Raw genomic sequence first — 11,439 nt, forward strand, 5'->3', positions numbered from 1 at the left:
TTCTTTTTTCTTTCTTTCTTTCTCTCTCTCTCTCTTTTCCTTCCTTCCTTCCTTCCTTCCTTCCTTCCTTCCTTCCTTCCTTTTTTCTTTCTTTCTTCCTTCCTTCCTTTCTTTCTTTTTTCTTTCTTTCTCTCTCTCTCTCTTTTTCTTTCTTTCTTTCTTCCTTCCTTCTTTCAATTTCTTTCTTTCTTTCTCTCTCTCTCTCTCTCTCTCTCTCTCTCCCTCTCCTCTCCTCTCCTTTCCTCTCCTCCCGTCCCCTCCCGTCCCCTCCCCTCCCCTCCCCTCCTCTTCTCTCTCTCTCTCTCTCTCTCTCTCTCTCTCTCTCTCTCTCTCTTTCTTTCTTTCTTTTTATTATATCTAAGTCATCTACCAGGGATGGCAAGAAGGATTCTCTGGGATTATCGAGGCTCTACAAGTACAGTCAGAGACCAGGAGAATGATGTTTAAGTGTAAGAAAGAGAGGTTGGAAATTAACAGTTATTAGGCAACAATTATTTCTATATTAAATTATATATATATGTATGATATCTAATTTCCTAAAACAATTTAGTGAAATATAGAAAGCACCTCCACTTTTCCTTACGTATTGGAAACTGATGCTTCAAAGAGTTAAGCTATTTGCTGAAAATCACACAGCCTGAAAAGTTAGAACTAGACATTGGACCCAGGTTTGTGTCTCCAACATCTATGCTACTGCACACCACACCAGGACAGCAGATTGAGAAAGGACATGCTAACCATCTAAACAGGATATGGGGGGGTGATCAACTATCCAACAGAGGAGACATGAATACAAATTGTCACAGAGAACAGAAGCTAAGCATGAAGAATCATTTGTGACACTATTATAAAAACTATGCAAAGCATACTGGAGAGCTCCAAAAAAGATCCCCATGTACAACAGTCATTGACCCTATTTTTTCCATTTTATTCAGCATGAACACACAATCTCTCCTAACTGAATAACAAGAAAGAATTTGAGTTTGGAGTACTGATCACAGACAAAACATGAATAAAACATGGGAACAAGGTATATAGTAAACAGTCAAGTGGGCATTTCCTTCCTTTGCAATAATACTGGAGGAAGAGGCAAAATCTTATCCTTGGGTGACACACGTATCATTTCCCAAATGCTAACTCAGTATGTTATACCATTCATGATTTTGAATTACTTGTTTCTAGTATTTCTGCTTTTTTTCTTAGATGAGGAAATATCTAGTTAGGAATAACTAATCCCATTCCTCCAGTGTCACAGACAGCTATTGAACAGCTGTTTCGCTTTCAGAGTTAAATCAAATACATGTCCCCTGCAAGATCAGAGATATTCTGCCTGAAGATCTGGCACCCATTGATCTGTTTTAAGAAAGTTCTTCAACTCTACTAACTTTTGCTACTAGTAATAGCCAACTTTTATTGAATCCCACTGTGCACCCAGTATTGTGCTAAGTGTATCACACAGGTTATCTCACTGAATCCCCACAGCAGTCCTGAAGATGAGAACTATTATTATCCTTTATATTGCCAGTGAGGAAAACTTGAGGCAAAGAGATATGCAAAAAACTTGCTGAAAGTCACAGAGTTAAGAAGCAAAATGATGACGCCAGGATTGTTGTTATCTTCTGGACATGACAGTTGAGATCCATTTCAAATGTTAACTGCAATCATAGCTGCAAGAGCCAGCCTTTCCTATATCCAAATGACTGTGGAGTTCCTTAATAGGGAATGGCTATCTTTTAACATGGGTAGCTAGCTACTTTTAATAGCTATGCCCCTCATAGATCTAGAAGGGAGAAGTCAGTTAGGAAGATTAGGCAATTGGATCTTTACTTTGAATGGCTCATCCTGATTCATTCCAGATTAGAATTAGTTATTATAAAATTAGACCTCCCTCCCACTCAGGGTCAGTGAAGTCCACATTTTTGCTGTTAGGGATATAGAATTATGTGATTCTTAATTTCAACTATTACTGACTTTCTGGATTTGATCCAGCACCACAATCTATTTTCTTTAAACAGAATGCATGTGTTTCCAAGCCCATTCTGCTTAAGGATTGGAGAGATTCAATAAGAAGGCAACCAAAGTCATGGAAGTAGCTGGCAGTGTAGGGGAAAAGTCTGTGGGTGTAAATATCAACTGGGAAGAAAACCTGGCAGAAAATTACTGCAGAAAACATGACCAATCAGTGATATCAGATGACAGGATGATCAGAATCTATAGGTGGGGCAGGATTCCAAATCAGGTTTGAGATCAGGAGAAAGTGGAGCAAAGGGAATACCTGAACAGGAACTCTTGAGTGACAACATAATCAACTATAGTTTTCTCTGGTTTTTGTTTTTTGATGTCTGAAGATCACCAAGATAGCCGAGTCTTCATTCTTGAACACATGCTCAATATGGTTCAAGAGATTCTTCAAGACAAATTCCATGTTTACAAGAAATTTCTGAAAAGGCTACAACTTCAGATGATGAAGCAGGGCTGTCATTTTTGTGAGAATTGAATGGATGGATTCAGGAACTCAAGGGAAACTTTTCTAAAGGTATCTCTTTATGGTTGGTATTTGATTCTTAGATAATGGGTCTCTTTGTGAATACTTAAAATACACAAAATCTTACCAACAACCTGAATTGAAAATGTAACATGAAAGTAGTACATATTTTCTGAAATGAAAATAAGCAACAAAAGATTGAGAAATTACAGTTCGGTAAGTGGCTGGACAGAGAACAAAGTAAAGCTTACCATGTAGGACAGGAACTAGAACTAGGTCTTGCCTACTGGTTGGCTGTCTGCTTGGAGCCCTGTGCGGAAATGATTTCTGAGTAACATTATGTTTACTACACTCCCCCCATCACCAATTTACCAAAGGGTAAGGGACTAGGAAGGCTGGTTGGGAAAGGAAGGAGAAGAGTATACAGGGGGCATTACGATTAGCTCACATAATGTGTGGGGACGTCCATGGGGAAGTCAGTATAGTACAGAGTACAAGTAGTGATTCTATAGCATCTTGCTATGCTGATGGACAGTGACTGTAATGCAGTATGTGGGGCAGACTTGATCTGGGGCGTGTAGTAACCATAATGTAGCTCATATAATTGTAGATAGGTTATTGTGAATAGTGCAGTGATAAACATAGGGGTGCACATATTTTTTAAAGTGGGCTGCTGCTTTCTTTCTTTCTCTCTTTCTCTCTCTTCTCTCTTTCTTTCTTTCTTTCTTTCTTTCTTTCTTTCTTTCTTTCTTTCTTTCTTTCTTTCTCTCTCTCTCTGTCTCTCTCTCTCTCTCTTTCTTTCTTTCTTTCTTTCTTTCTTTCTTTCTTTCTTTCTTTCTTTCTTTCTTTCTTTCTTTCTTTCTTTCTTCTGTATTTATTTATTCATGCATTCACTCATTCGTTTATCTATCTATCTATCTATCTATCTGTCTATCTATCATTCTGTCATTAATATACAATTACATGAGTAACATTATGTTTACTAGACTCCCTCATCACGAAGATGCCCCCAGATACCCCATTGCATTCACTGTCCATGAGCATAGTAAGACACTGTAGAATAACTACTTGTCTTCTCTGTGTTGTACAGCCCTCCCAAATTATACATGCTAATCATAATGTACGCTTTCTTTCCCTCTCCCCTTACCCTCCATTCCCAACTATCCATCCCAGTACCTTTCCCTTTGGAAACTGTTAGTCTATTCTTGGATTCTGTGAACCTGGGGCTGTTTTGTTCATTTAGGTTATCTTGGTTCTCCTCCAGAGGTTGGTGAAAACATTTGATACTTGTCTTTCTCTGCATCTTACTCATCTAATTGTATATTAATGACAGAAAGATAGATAGACAGATAGATAGGTAGATGATAGGTAGGTAGATAGATAGACAGATAGATAGATAGATAGATAGATAGATATAGGTAACAAATGAATGAATGAATAAATACATATATTCACACATACATACATAAAGAAAGAAAGAATGCAGCAGCCCAGTTTAAAAAAGACATGTGCACCCCTACGTTCACAAAAGCCAAGGTAAGTGTCCATCAGAAGATGTACAGTGGAATATTATTCAGCCATATGAAGAAAACAAATGCTACCACTTACAACAACATGGATGCAGCTAGAGGGTATTATGGTCAGTGAAATAAGCCACATAGAGAAAGAAAAGTGTCAAATGATTTCACTCACCTGTGAAGTATCAGAAAAAAGAAAAAGAGTGTAGGAACAAGACAGTACTAGCCTCACCAAACCCAAGAATAGACTCACAGTTACAAAAGGGAATGTGTCTGAGGAGGATGGGTTGGAAGGGAGGGAAGAGAGGGATAATGGGGCATTACGAGTAGCACACATAATGTGGGCAGGCGGCAGGCATGGGCAAGGCAGTATAAAACAGTGAAGATCAGTAGCGCTTCTACAGCATATTCCTGGGCCGATGGACATTGACTCTTACGGGCTATGTGGTCGGGACTTGGTAATGGGGGTAGTCTAAAAACCATAATGTTGCTCATGGAACTGTTTAGTACTGACACCAAAATAAAAAGAAGCACACAGTACCTTGGGTCTGGATTCCATTTTACCTGATGCTGTCAAGTTCAGTGTCCACCTCACCAGAATCACAGCTGTTCCTCTCAGCATACACATTCTGTCTCTAGGAAAAAGGCACCACTGTGACATCATGGAATCTCCAGGCAACAGTCCTGCTCTTGCAAACTCCACCCCCAGATGGAGGGCACTGCCCAGCCGTGGGGAGCTGCATCTACTTAGCAAACATTAGAGGTTCTTGCCTACATATATATGTATATATAATGATTTCACTCATCATTGGAGTATAAGAACAAAGAAAAAACTGAAGGAGAAAACAGCAGCAGTCTCACAAAACCCAAGAATGGACTAAAAGTTACCAAAGGGAAAGAGACTCGGGTGGATGGGTGGGAATGGAAGGATCAGGGAGGAGGGAACAAAGGGCACATTAGATTTTGCATATATAATGTGGGAAGGGGGGCACAGGGAGGGCTGTACAAAGAGAGAAGACAAGTAGTGATTCTACAGTATCTTACTACGCTGATGGACTGTGACGACAATGGGGTATCTGGGGGGACCTTGGTGATGGGGTACTCAAGTAAACATAATGTTACTCATTTAATTGTAGATTAATTAAAAATAAATAGATAGATAGATGATAGATAGATAGATATAGGTGATAAATAGACAGATGATTAGGTAGATAAAAAGATAGATGATAGAGAGATAGATACATACATACATATATACATACATACATACATAGATAAGAAAGAATGCAGTGGCACAGTTTAGAAAAGACATGTGCACCCCTATGTTTATCACAGCGCTATTCACAACAGCCAAGCAAAGTGTCCATCAATAGATGCATTAATAAAGAAGATGTGGTACATATACACAATGGAATATTATTCAGCCATACGAAGAAAACAAATCCTACCATTTGCAAACAACATGGATGGAGCTAGATGGTATTATGGTCAGTGAAATAAGCCGGGCAGAGAAAGACAGGTGCCAAACAGTTTCACTCATATGTGGAGTATAAGAACAAAGAAAAACTGAGTAAACAAAGCAGCAGCATAATCACAGAAACCAAGAGTGGACTAACAGTTACCAAAGGGCAAAGGACTGCGGAGGATGGGCGGGAACGGATGGATAAGGAAGGGGAAAAAGAAAAGGGGCATTACAATGATTAGCATGTATAATGTGTGGGCGGGGGGCACGGGAAGGGATGTGCAACACAGAGAAGACAAGTAGTGATTCTACTGCATCTTACTATGCTTATGGACAGTGACTGTCATGGGGTTTGTGTGGGGGACTTTGTGAAGGGGGAAGCCTACTAAACATAATGTTCTCCATATCACTGTAGATTAATGATACCAAAATAAAACTAAATAAATAACAGTAAAATAAAATAAAATAAAATAAAATAAAATAAAGAATGCAGCATCCAAGTTTAAAAAAGAGACATGCACCACTATGTTTATCACAGCACTATTCACAGGAGCCAAGCTAAGTGTCCATCAGTAGGTGAATGAGTAAAGAAGATGTGGTACGTATACACAATGGAATATTATTCAGCCATAAGATGAAAACAAATCCTACCATTTGCAACAACATGTATAGTGCTGGAGGTTATTATGCTCACTGAAATAAGCTAGGTGCAGAAAGACAAGTGCCAAATGATTTCCCTCATTTCTGGAGTATAACCACAAAGCAAAACTGAAGGAACAAAATAGCAGCAGAATCAGAGACTCCGAGAAGATAGTAGTAGTTACCAGAGGAGAGGGGTGTGGGTGAGCTGGTGGCGAGTGAGGGAGGGAGAAGGGGATCGTGGGGTGTTATGCTTAGTATACATGTGGTGGGGGACCATGGGGAAAACACTGTAGCACAGAGAAGGTGAATAGTGATCAGTGACACCTTGCTGCACTGATGGACAGTGACTGCATTGGGGTATGGACAGTGACTGCATTGGGGTATGGACAGTGACTGCATTGGGGTATGGGTGGAGACTTGATTATATGGGTAACTGTAGTAACCACATTGTTTTTTCATGTGAAACCTTCACAAGAGTGTATATCAATAGAACCTTAATAAAAAATTTTGAAAACCATAAAAAAAACACCACATGATCATGTCAAGAGATACAGAAAAAGCATTTGAGAAATCCTTCAGCATGTATTCATGACAAAAACTCTCAACAAAGTACGTATGGAGGGAATATACCTCAACATAATTGAAGTCGTATGTGGTAAGACAACAGCTAACATCATCCACAATGTGAAAAACTGAAAGCTTTTCCTCTAAGATCAGCAACAAGAAAAGGGTGGCCTCCTGCATTTTTATTCAACAAAGTAGTGGAAGTCCTACCCAGAGCAATTAGGCAAGAAAAAGAAACAAAAAGCAACCAAATCAGAACAAAAAAGCAAAACCATCATTATATGTATATCACATGCACATAAAACACTAAAGACTCAAAAAGCTGTTACAACTAACTGAATGCAGTCAATAATATTGAGAATGTAAAATCAATATACAAAACTCAGCTGTGTTTCTACACACTAATAGTGAACTATCAGAAAGAGATATTAAGAAACAACTCCCATTTATAACTGCATTGAAAATAATAAAATACCCACAAATAAATCTAACCAATGAGGTGAAAAAATCTGTATGCTGACAACTGTAAGACACTGATGAAAGAAGCTGAAGAATAGGTAAAGAAATGGAAAGAGTCTGTGCTCCTAGACTGAAATGATTATCATTACATACTACACAAAGCAATCCTCAGATTCAATGTAACCCCTTACCAAAACCCCCATGGCATTTTTCATGGAACTAGCACAAACCTAAAATGCGTGTGGAACCACGAAAGTCTGAAAAGACAAAGCATCTTGAGAAAGAACAACAAAGCTGGAGGCATCAAGCTCCCTGATTTCAAACTCTATCAATAAAGCTATAATAATTAAAGCAGTACAGTACAGACACCGAGATCCACGGAACAGAATAGACAGCTCAGAGATAAACCCAGTCATACAGGGTTAATTAACTTACAACAAAGGAGCCAGGAATATACAGAGGGAAAGGACAGTCTTTTGAACAAATGGTTGGGAAAACTGCACAGCAAAATAACAAAACTGGATGATTATCTTACACCATACACAAAAAGAAACTCAAAATGGATCAAAGACTGAAACATTAAGGCCTTAAGTCATGAACTTCCTCAAAGAAAACATAAGAGGGTAAGCTCACTGACACTGGACTTGTTGATGGTTTTTTGAACTTGACACCAAGAGTGAAAGAAGGCAACAAAAGTAAAAACAAAAAGTAGGGTTCTATCACACTTAAAGGGTTCTGTACAGCAAAGGAAGCAATCAACAAAATAAAGAAGACAATCTATAGACTGAGAGAAAATATTTTCAAACCACATATCTGATAAGGGATTAATATCTAAAATATAGGAAGAATTAATGGGATTCAGTAGGGGAGAAAACCCACCAAACAACCCAATTACCAATTGGGCAGGGATGTAAATGGATATTTTTCCAAAGGACACATACAAATTGCCAAGGGGCACATGAAAAGGTGCTACATATCACTAATCATCAAGGAAATGCAAATCAAAACCAAAATGAGATATCACCTCATACCTGTTAGAATGTCTATTATCAGAAAGGCAAGTAATACCAAGTGTTGGCGAGGATGTAGAGAGAAGGGTTGCCTTTCAGTGCATTGTTAGAAGGTAAATTAGTCCTGCTGCTATCTAAAAACAGCATGGAGCCTCAGTAAAAAATAAAAAGTGTAACTACCACATGATCCAGCAATTCCACTTCTGAGTATTTCAAAGGAGGTGAAATCACAATCTTAAAATATCTGCTCTGCTCACTGCAGCATTGCTTCCAATAGCCAGGACATGGAAACAATCTATGTGTCCACTGATGGATGAATGGACAAAGAAAATGTTGTACATATATATGCACAATGTGATATTATTCAGTTATCAATAAATGGAAATTCTGCCATTAGTAACAACATGGATGCACCCTAAGTGAACTAAGTCAAATACTGTATGATGTCACTTACATTTGGAATCTAAAACAAAACAGAACAAAAAATGGAGAATTCATACATATACAGAACACATTGGTGAATACCAGACAAGGCGGGCATGAGGAGGGGTTAGGGGATAGGCACAATGGGTGAAGGTCCAAAGTTACAAACTTCCAGGTACCAGATGCACAAGTCCTGGGATGTAATATACAGCATGGTGAATATAGTTAACAATGTTGCATTTGTATATTTAAATGTTGAGAGAGTAGATATTAAAAGTTCTCATCCCAAGAAGGAAAGAATCCTAGCGTTATATAGTGATGGATGTTAACTAAACTTACTGCTGTAATCATTTCACCATGTATAACACATATATCAAATCATTATGTAGTACACCTAAAACTAACACAGTGCAATATATCAGTATATCTCAATTATAAAACTATGAATGTTACAATCTTCTAGCAGCACTTAAAAACTTACAAATGCAGGCGCGCCCCTCAGGCGGTAGGTGCGGGCTGGGTCGAGGGCGCCCTGGGGCGGAGACAGGTAGCCGCGAGGGGCAGGCGGGCCAGGCGAGGAGAGGTGTGAGCGGCCGCTCTCGCAGCGCCTCCACGTTGGTTGTACCCTTCTGACGGGCGAAGGCCTTCAGGGAACTTCGACGGTGGAAGCGGCGGCTGGTGGGGAGTGGAGGCGGTTCGCCGCTTCCCGGGGAGGGAGGAGCGTTCGTCTGGGCGAGGCCGGGCAAGAGGCCTACCCTCGAGGGCCTCCTGAGCCCGCGCATGCCTCGCTCCTCCTGGCAGCCAGCCCCAGCCGCCCGGACCCGCTGGTCCCCAGCCCGGAGGTCCCCCGAGGTTGCCCAGGAGGCATGCCCTGAGGGCGGCGGCTCGGCAGCCAAGCGGCCTCAGGGTACGATGGCGGAAGGGACTGAGCGTGAGCGCCAGCGCCAGCGCAGAGGGTGGTCAGGGCCGGCGTGCAGGCGCCCTGGGAAAATAACCCCGGGGTCACCGCGCCGCGCTGCCTAATGGGGGAGGCCTTGGAAGCCCTGCGGAGCGATCAGGAGATCGTGGCAGCTTGCAGGGACTGGGAGGACGCTGGCTGGGAGCTTACGCTGCAGCAACACTCCCCTCTCCGACCTTTTTTTTTTTCCTGGGTCTCATAGTTATCTAGTCTGGTATACGCGGGTATTTTTTTTTTTCAGGATCATTAGTCAACAATTATATGAGGAACATGACGGTTACTAGACTCCCCAGATCATCAAGCCCTCCCCTCACATACCCCACTAGTTACTGTCCGTCAGCATAGTAAGATGCTATAGAATCACTACTTGACTTCTCTGTACTATACTGACCTCCCCATGGGACCTCCCACCCACATTACGAGAGCTAATTGTAATGCCTCCTTTCCACCCTTCTCCCTACCTTCCCAACCAGCCTTCATAGTCCCTTAACCTTTGATAAATTGCTGATAGGAAGAGTCTAGTAAACATAATATTACCCATGTAATTGTAGATTAATGATAAATAAATAAATAAATAGGTAGATAGATAAATTAATGATAGAATGCAGCAGCCCAGTTGAAAAAAGACATGTACACCCCCTATGTTTATCACAGCACTATTCACAATAGCCAAGCTAAGTGTCCATCACATGAACAGTGCAGTATTATTCAGCCATACGTAAAAAACAAATCCTACCATTTACAACAACATGGATGGAGCTAGAGGGGTATTATGCTCAGTGAAGTAAGCCAGGGAGAGAAAGACAAGTATCAAATGATTTCACTTACCTCTAGAGAAGGAGGACCAAAAGAAACTGAATGAGCAAAACAGCACCAGATTCACAGAACCCAAGAATGGACTAACAGTTACCAAAGGGAAAGGAACCGGGGTGGATAGTTGGGAATGGAGGGATAAGGGGAGAGGGAAAGGAAGCGCGCATTATGATTAGCATGTATAATGTGGGAGCCGGGTCACAGGGAGGGCTGTACAACACAGAGAAGACAAGTAGTGATTCTGCAGTGTCTTACTCTGCTCATGGACCGTGACTTATTATTTTCCTGTTCCACTGAATGTATGACCATGACCTTTGAGAGTTAATGAGTTCTTAGCTCATCTTTTGTGAAACAGAGATGCTAATATTCATATGCCACAAATCTTGTAGGAATTCATTAGATTAAGTGAAAGAATGTTAGGAAGAGAAAAGTTAATTAGGAAATAATTTAGTTGTAGCCTAATTCATAATTACTTGCTGGTGACATTCATTCTCTATTGACCATAAAATCTCAGAACTCCTTTCTCAGCTTTTAATCCACATCTTGACTGTCCCAGTTCTCTAATGTGTAGAAATTAATTTGAGTCAAAGTTAAATGATTGGAAAAGAGAAAACAGGTCCCTAGAACTAATATTCATTGGCAATAATTTGGGTTTAGTTTGAATTTAGAAGACATTGTTGCAGATGTTGAATTGGATGATAATGAATGTATGAAATGAATGAGTAAAAGGAGTTTCTTAGATGTTCTTCTAGTTGCTAACTGAGGCCTCCTGTAAATCTGAGAATCAAAGAATCAGAAGTCTGAGTTTCTCTGCTTTTTAAAAATTAAATGAATGCAAAATACAAAAATCAAGAGATTAAAGAAAGTAAAAAACATGTGATTTCCTTATCTTAAACATAGGGGCAAATATTTCCCCCTTGCACCTGACAGAACTCCAGGAAGGAAAAGTAGATTCTATGCAGGGAAAATTGGCCTCACTTTTCTCTGCCAATGCACACTGATTCCACGGAGAGGAACTCTGAGTTTTCCAGTGGTGTACGTTTGCACAGTTGGACTCACATTTTGCTGTCAAGCTCAATGTTCTCATACCAATGCTAGTAATATAA

At 40.2% G+C, this 11,439-nt stretch overlaps 1 long non-coding RNA gene across 3 annotated transcripts in view; it reads right to left on the reverse strand.

The window, feature by feature from the left end:
- Positions 1-9,266, reverse strand: part of LOC140844348 (uncharacterized) — a 53,064-nt gene extending 43,798 nt beyond the window's left edge. Inside the window, exons 1-2 of one of the 3 annotated variants that reach the window (XR_012122497.1) lie at positions 9,044-9,266; positions 4,544-4,637 (exon numbers count right to left, since the gene is read on the reverse strand). This is a non-coding gene — a long non-coding RNA (uncharacterized lncRNA). The remainder of the gene's footprint in view (positions 1-4,543; positions 4,638-9,043) is intronic. The other 2 variants (XR_012122511.1, XR_012122489.1) reach the window with 2 other exon arrangements.
- Between the last annotated feature and the right edge of the window lie 2,173 nt (positions 9,267-11,439).

The sequence above is a fragment of the Manis javanica genome, chromosome 1, assembly GCF_040802235.1.
Source record: "Manis javanica isolate MJ-LG chromosome 1, MJ_LKY, whole genome shotgun sequence".
Classification (NCBI taxonomy): Eukaryota; Metazoa; Chordata; class Mammalia; order Pholidota; family Manidae; genus Manis; species Manis javanica.